We start from the raw sequence: 6,330 nt of genomic DNA, 5'->3' as shown, positions 1-6,330 counted from the left end.
GGCCATGATTATTCTTGGACCGAGCTAATACATGCTAGGTCCCTTCCATACCTGGATCGAGCTAACACCTGGACGGTGGCCTACTTACTAAGCCCTTCTTACTATGGCCCATAGAACGGCCCATTACCCAGCTCGGCCCGATTTACTCATAAATTACCCTCTCAGCTACAATCCTCAAGCCATCATATTTTGGAAAGAATCAAACGACAGGAGATGAAAGAAAAGCAAAGGAATTCATTAAGAATTGCCAATCAACCTTACTGACAAACTACTCATACAATGATATAAAGAAGATGATCGACAACTTCAAGGAAAAATTAGGGAAAGGTGGATATGGAAATGTCTTCAAGGGAAAGTTGCCACCAGATGGCCGGTTCATTGCTGTCAAAATGCTCATGGATTATAGAGACAATAGCCAAAATTTCCTTAGCGAAATCATCTCCATTGGTAGGATTCATCATGTTAATGTTATACGTTTATTAGGCTTCTGTTGGGATGGCTCGAGACAGGCTCTTGTTTACGAGTACATGCCTAACAAATTGCTAGGGGATTTGTTACATAAAGGAGAGGTAAGTGTTTCATTAGGACTTACACGATTACATGAAATTTCCATGGGAGTTGCACATGGACTAGAGTATTTGCAAAATGGTTGCAACTCACGAATCTTGCACCTTGATATAAAGCCTCAGAATGTGTTGTCAGACCAGAATTTTGATCCCAAAATTTCTGACTTTGGATTGGCAAAAGTATACTCTCGAAATCAAAGTGCAGTCACGATGACAAAAGCAGGAGGAACCATTGGTTACATTGCTCCCGAGATCTTGTTCAGAAATCTTGGCAAACCTTCTCATAAATCAGATGTTTATAGCTTTGGAATGTTGTTACTAGAAATGGTTGGTGCAAAGACGCTTGTCCAGCCAGATACGAACACTTCAAGTGAAGCACAGTTTCCGGGTTGGATTTATGACAAGCTCATGATTGATGAAGAAAGGGACAATATGGAGCTTGAAGATTTTGTTGTTAGAGAGGAAGTTTATGTAGCGAGGAAGATGCTCAAGGTTGGGCTATGGTGCATCCAAATAAATCCGAAAGATCGTCCCTCCATGACAAGAGTGGTGGAAATGTTGTGTGGCAATGTGGAAGCCATTAAAATGCCTCCAAAGCCCATCTTCTTCTCACCTCCTCACAAGCAACTTGAGCAGGAGACTATTATTAACCCCAATGAAAGCGAAAGGAGTGTCTTAGCTCTCATTAGCTCTCGCAAGTGGGAGGCATGAAAATTTGCAAAAATAGAACCCAAATGACCAAAAAAAGAAAAAAGAGTTGCCTAGGGTTGTTTTGAGGATGATGAGAGTCATCTTCATGTGGTGGTGAAGATGACTGGAAGATGATGAGCCATGGTCTTCTTTCAACTCATTCAGTTACTCAACTCAGTTGAACAAGCATTGATGTTTCCCACTTCATCTTCTTATTCAGTGACAAGATCTCGCAAAATTTGATGAGGGGGTAACTTTATTTCCATATATTAATTATTTTCAGTTCTCAATCAAATTTTTTCTTAATAAAATTTTGTCTTAGAATAAAAATATTATAATACCCTTATCTTTTTTGATCCAAAATCTAATTCTAAAACACCATAACCATTCTCTATTGCCAGTGCCACCTCTCTCCTCCGCCATACCCTCCCGTCATCTCTTTCTCCCTCTGCTTGTGACCATCTTTCGTCATGAATCATACACTCTCACAAGCCGTGAACCATCCACTTTCTAGGTTACTGTGGAGATCTAGGATGAAACTTGGAAGGGGATCAGCGCCAGCCCTGGGGCATACGCCACAAGGCCATGGCCTAGGGCCCCTCAAAATATACTAGAAAAAGGGGGCCTCTCTTATTATAATTTAGTGTAATATATTAGGTATGTTTTAAGTCTAAAAAAATTAAAAAATGTCCATACTAACTTAAAATAAATTGACTCATTAAAAAATTGAAAGGCCATTCAAAAAAATTAGCATTGTTATCCATTGAAAATAGACCCAAAAAAGAGGTCACTCTTATTATAGTTTAGTCTAATATATTAAGTATATTTTAAGTCCAAAAAAAATTAAGGAAGGCTCAAATTAACTTAAAATAAATTGATCCATTAAAAAAATTGAAAGGTCCATTTAAAATAATTAGCACTGTTATTCATTGACAATGATTTTGCAAAAAAAATAGATTATGCAAGTATGATTGTTTTATTTGCTTCTTAAAATACAAGAAGAGTGAGAATCAAGAGATACTTATTAGCTATTGTAATGTAATGCTAAATATTTTTTGTGATTTTGACACAAATCTTTTGTTCTTTACTTTCATTTTTTTTTTTCATTCAATGAAAAAAAAATGTGAAGGGCCCCAGAAATTTATTAGTTGATTATTGGCTTTGGGCCCCGGAAATCTCAGGACCGGGCCTTAAGAGGATAAGTTAGGAGTAGTGGTGATGATGGAGGGCTAAAAGTGGCAGCAAGGAAGAGTAGGTGGATGGAAGAAAAATTAAGATTTTGAAATGGAAAATGCTAGAGGTCCCAAATTTTCTACCAAATAAATGACCAAATGTCTCACATGAGTGTGGGGCCCACAAAGCCATTCAGACCCTGGTGTTTCAGTTGTCAGTGTTTCGATGTTCGACTCAGCCATCAAAGCTCGGCCAAGGACATTCACATAATTCGGTAATTTCAAAACATTTATTCTGTCAAGAATTGCAACATTAAGGCCACCTTCGAACTTTCTGGCCTTCTTGTAGTCAATGCCCACCATATGTGGTGCATAACGGGCAAGTTCAGTAAATTTTGTTTCATATTCAACAACAGACATTGTGCCTTGTTTCAGTTGTTCAAATTCAGTCACCTTTCTATCCCTAACACACTGAGGGAAATACTTCTCGAAGAAGGCTCCTTTGAATTGAGCCCAAGTCATTATAGTATTTTCATTACGGATAAGCATCCACCACCTTCTAGCTTCTTCTTGCAGAGTAAAGGTGGCCAATAGCACTTTATGTGCTTCAGAGCACGGAAAAACCTCAAATAATTTCTTTGTCTCAAGAACCTATGCTTCAGCCTTTAACAGTTCAAGGCCTCCCTGAAAGGACGGCGGTTTCATTTTGCTGAACTTATGGGTGAGAGCAATTATGTCCCCATCATTTACATTCACATTCTGTTCCAGTACAGCCGGAGGAGGAGGTGGGGGCTGTTGATTCTGTTGTTGGTCCAGTCTTTCAGTTATCAGTTCCATCATTCGTTCCAGTCTGGCCATTCTGGCCTCAGAGGATGAGGGTTCAGTTTCGTTTGCAGTTCTTGCATTATCCATTTCACTATAAGCAGTTATAACAGTTTTAACATAGGCAGTCATTCATTTAAACGGATTAACACATTAGCATATATTCAGTCATATCATAACCACACACACTTATCATGCTCATGTAATGCCCTAATCGCTTTTCTAGGACATCCTATAGCTCATTTGGACACGTGTGTGCGGTATAACTCGTGGTAAGTATCGCTCTGATACCACTCTGTCACGACCCAAACCCGCCCCTATGGGTTTAGCACCGTAACCGGCCAGTAATCCGAGATTACCGAAGGCCTGCTTAACAGTAATACAGTAATACAGAGTACAGGGGCTGGCGGAAGCCAATACAGTAAATAAACAATGTCCAATGAGCTATGACAGTCTGTATGCCAAAAAGACTTTTCATTCAAATACACACAGTCAGACAAAACAGTATATACAACATATACAATCATTCAGAATAGGGACTCAATCCCTTGTTTACAGTACAGTACAGTGCTATCAGTCTATACAGTTATCACAAAACAGATACAAAGATAGAAGGGGGAAATAAAAGATCCCTAAGCCATAGCATGGCAGGCTCGAAACCTCGCATTGAGGCACATAGGTTAGCTTGACAAAACTGGAGATAATCCCGACGCTTCTAGCTGCGGTCTGGTGCCTGGACACCTACATATATATATGAGCAGTGAGCTAAAGCCCAGTGAATAACACAATGCGTAAAGGGGTTAAGAATGAATGTCCTTACAGTAATGAAAGCAGTTCATTAAATCAGTATCTCAGTCGTTCAGTCAGTACAGTGATATGTGGTACATCCATTAGCATAACAGTACAGTAAACAGTAGGTCTTAAAAGACCGAGCAGTAAATGATGGCCATCAGTCAGTAACAGTAGTGGTTCCAACGAGGGAACCGACAGAGATCTCTGTATCAGTATCAGTAAATAGTAGGTGCTAAGGATGCCACAATACAGTTCAGAATATAGGACATACATTCATTCAATTAACAGTAATCAGTTCAGAAAATAGTATAGTTCAATTGTTCAGAAGATAATCATTTCGAATATATCTTTACACAGTTGTTACTCACAGAGTTCTGGGCTACAGTAAGCTAGAGCGTCTCCTCAGAAAGCCAAACCTACACAGTTACAGATCAACACACACTAAGCTACACGGTTGGGAAAATAATAACTTAATCCCTAATTGCCTCGGTGTGTTTCTACATCTATATCCTCACTAAGATGCCTTAAACTAGGCCTAAGAATGCCTAGAATGGGATGAGGATGCAAAGATGTACCTTTAAAAGTATTTTCAGACTTATCAAAAAATAGGGGTCACGCTCGAGCGTAGGTTTATCTGCTCGAGCGGACATGCAGACAAAGGTTTCCGCTCGAGCGTAGACTTACCCGCTCGAGCATTCTGCAAAACGGTCAAAAGTGCTAGATAGGTGAAAATCACGCTCGATTGGGCGCTCGACGCCTGCTCGAGCATGAGACACAATGTCCCGCTCGAGCGTCAATTACTCCGCTCGAGCGGACTTCAAAACAGAACAAAATGCTGGGAGCACGATTTCCACGCTCGAGCGCCAGACACTCCGCTCGAGCGTGAGTCCAAATTCTGGAAATTCCAGATTCAAATCTCAAGCTCAAAACCAAGTTTTAAAACATAAATTTCGATCCTCTTGGGTCAATTTTCCAGAAAACACATCAAAACTCATAGTTTAACATGATTCAAAGCTCAATTTGTAAAATCAAAGCCCAAGGGTGTTTCAACTAAATCCAGTTCAAACCAATTTCCAAGAATATGAAGAACGCACAAACATGCATGAACTTAAACACTTCAAAGCTTCAAATGCTAGCTCAAATGAGCCAATTCTTACAAAAACATGATGGAAACATGGACTTAACATAACCATGAGCATGCATGTGACAATTCTCCATGAAAACAACTTAAAATTCAACAATTCAAACATGCATGCAACAATGGAGTTCTAATACCACACTTTAAGACCAAAACTTGACTCCACTCTTCAATTAAGCATGAATCATGCAAGAATGAACTTAATTCCACCATCAAAAGGTTGAATTCCTCACCTAAAGCTTGAAAGGCAAGTCTAGAGCTTCAATTATGCAAGAGTCCTTCCAATCTACTCAATTTCCAAGCAAACCAAGCCAAATGAGATGAAACTAACTCTCTCTCATTCTTTCTCTCTCTCAAGGTCGGTTGTGCACAGGAAATGGGAGAAGAAATGTTGATTCAATTGTGTATACAAATCACAAGGTGTGCAAAGTAGTGGCCACTAAGTGGTCTAATTGTAAATAAGTCCAATTCATGTAATTTGGTACCATTTAATCTAATTTAATCATACCTAATCAGTTTTCAGATAATTACACCATAATTTCACATTAATTCTAACGATTGTAGAACATCAATCAGTTTTGAATTCGGCCGCCGATAAGGCCTTCAATTAGCAGTTCAAACATAAAACACCAACAGATAATCCAACAATCAAACAGATAGACGTACAATTGAACAGATATGCTCAGTCAATTCAGTTTCATTTTCAGTCAGTTAGTTTAGTAGTTTCTTCAGTTCACTTAACAGTCATAATCAGTTCAGTTTAACGGTAGTCAGTAGTTCATCGGTGAACAGTGACGAGGGTTGTTACACACTTTTTTTGGTAAGCCACTGTTAACTCCTGGCTTCAGTTCTTGATTTTTCTTCAAACTCTGTCATTTTTCCGAACCTGCTTATGTTTTTGATTAGTTTAATCTGTTCATGTATTTGAGTATGGTTGCTTCGCGACTCTGTTTTTGCCCAATCCTTTCTTGAGTTTTATACCCTTGCACTCAGTCTTGCATAGTGCTCTTGATAGTTCATTATTGTTCTTGATTCTGAAACACATTCTTGCTTTACTTGTTTTCTGTGACTTCTCCAGATTCGTGCCTTCAATCTCCATTTCCATAGACCTAGGTTTGGGATTTTTTTGTAGAACCCACAAATCTTTAGG

At 39.1% G+C, this 6,330-nt stretch overlaps 1 pseudogene; it reads left to right on the top strand.

Annotated features, from left to right (window-relative positions):
* Window positions 1–293: 293 nt before the first annotated feature.
* LOC145793961 (rust resistance kinase Lr10 pseudogene) lies at window positions 294–1,277 on the top strand (annotated as a pseudogene).
* Window positions 1,278–6,330: the final 5,053 nt, after the last annotated feature.

Source organism: Camellia sinensis, chromosome 6 (assembly GCF_055761805.1).
Source record: "Camellia sinensis isolate YWXY chromosome 6, ASM5576180v1, whole genome shotgun sequence".
Lineage (NCBI taxonomy): Eukaryota > Viridiplantae > Streptophyta > Magnoliopsida > Ericales > Theaceae > Camellia > Camellia sinensis.
Note: the sequence above shows the minus strand (reverse complement) of the source record. Positions and strands in the feature narration are given on the sequence as shown.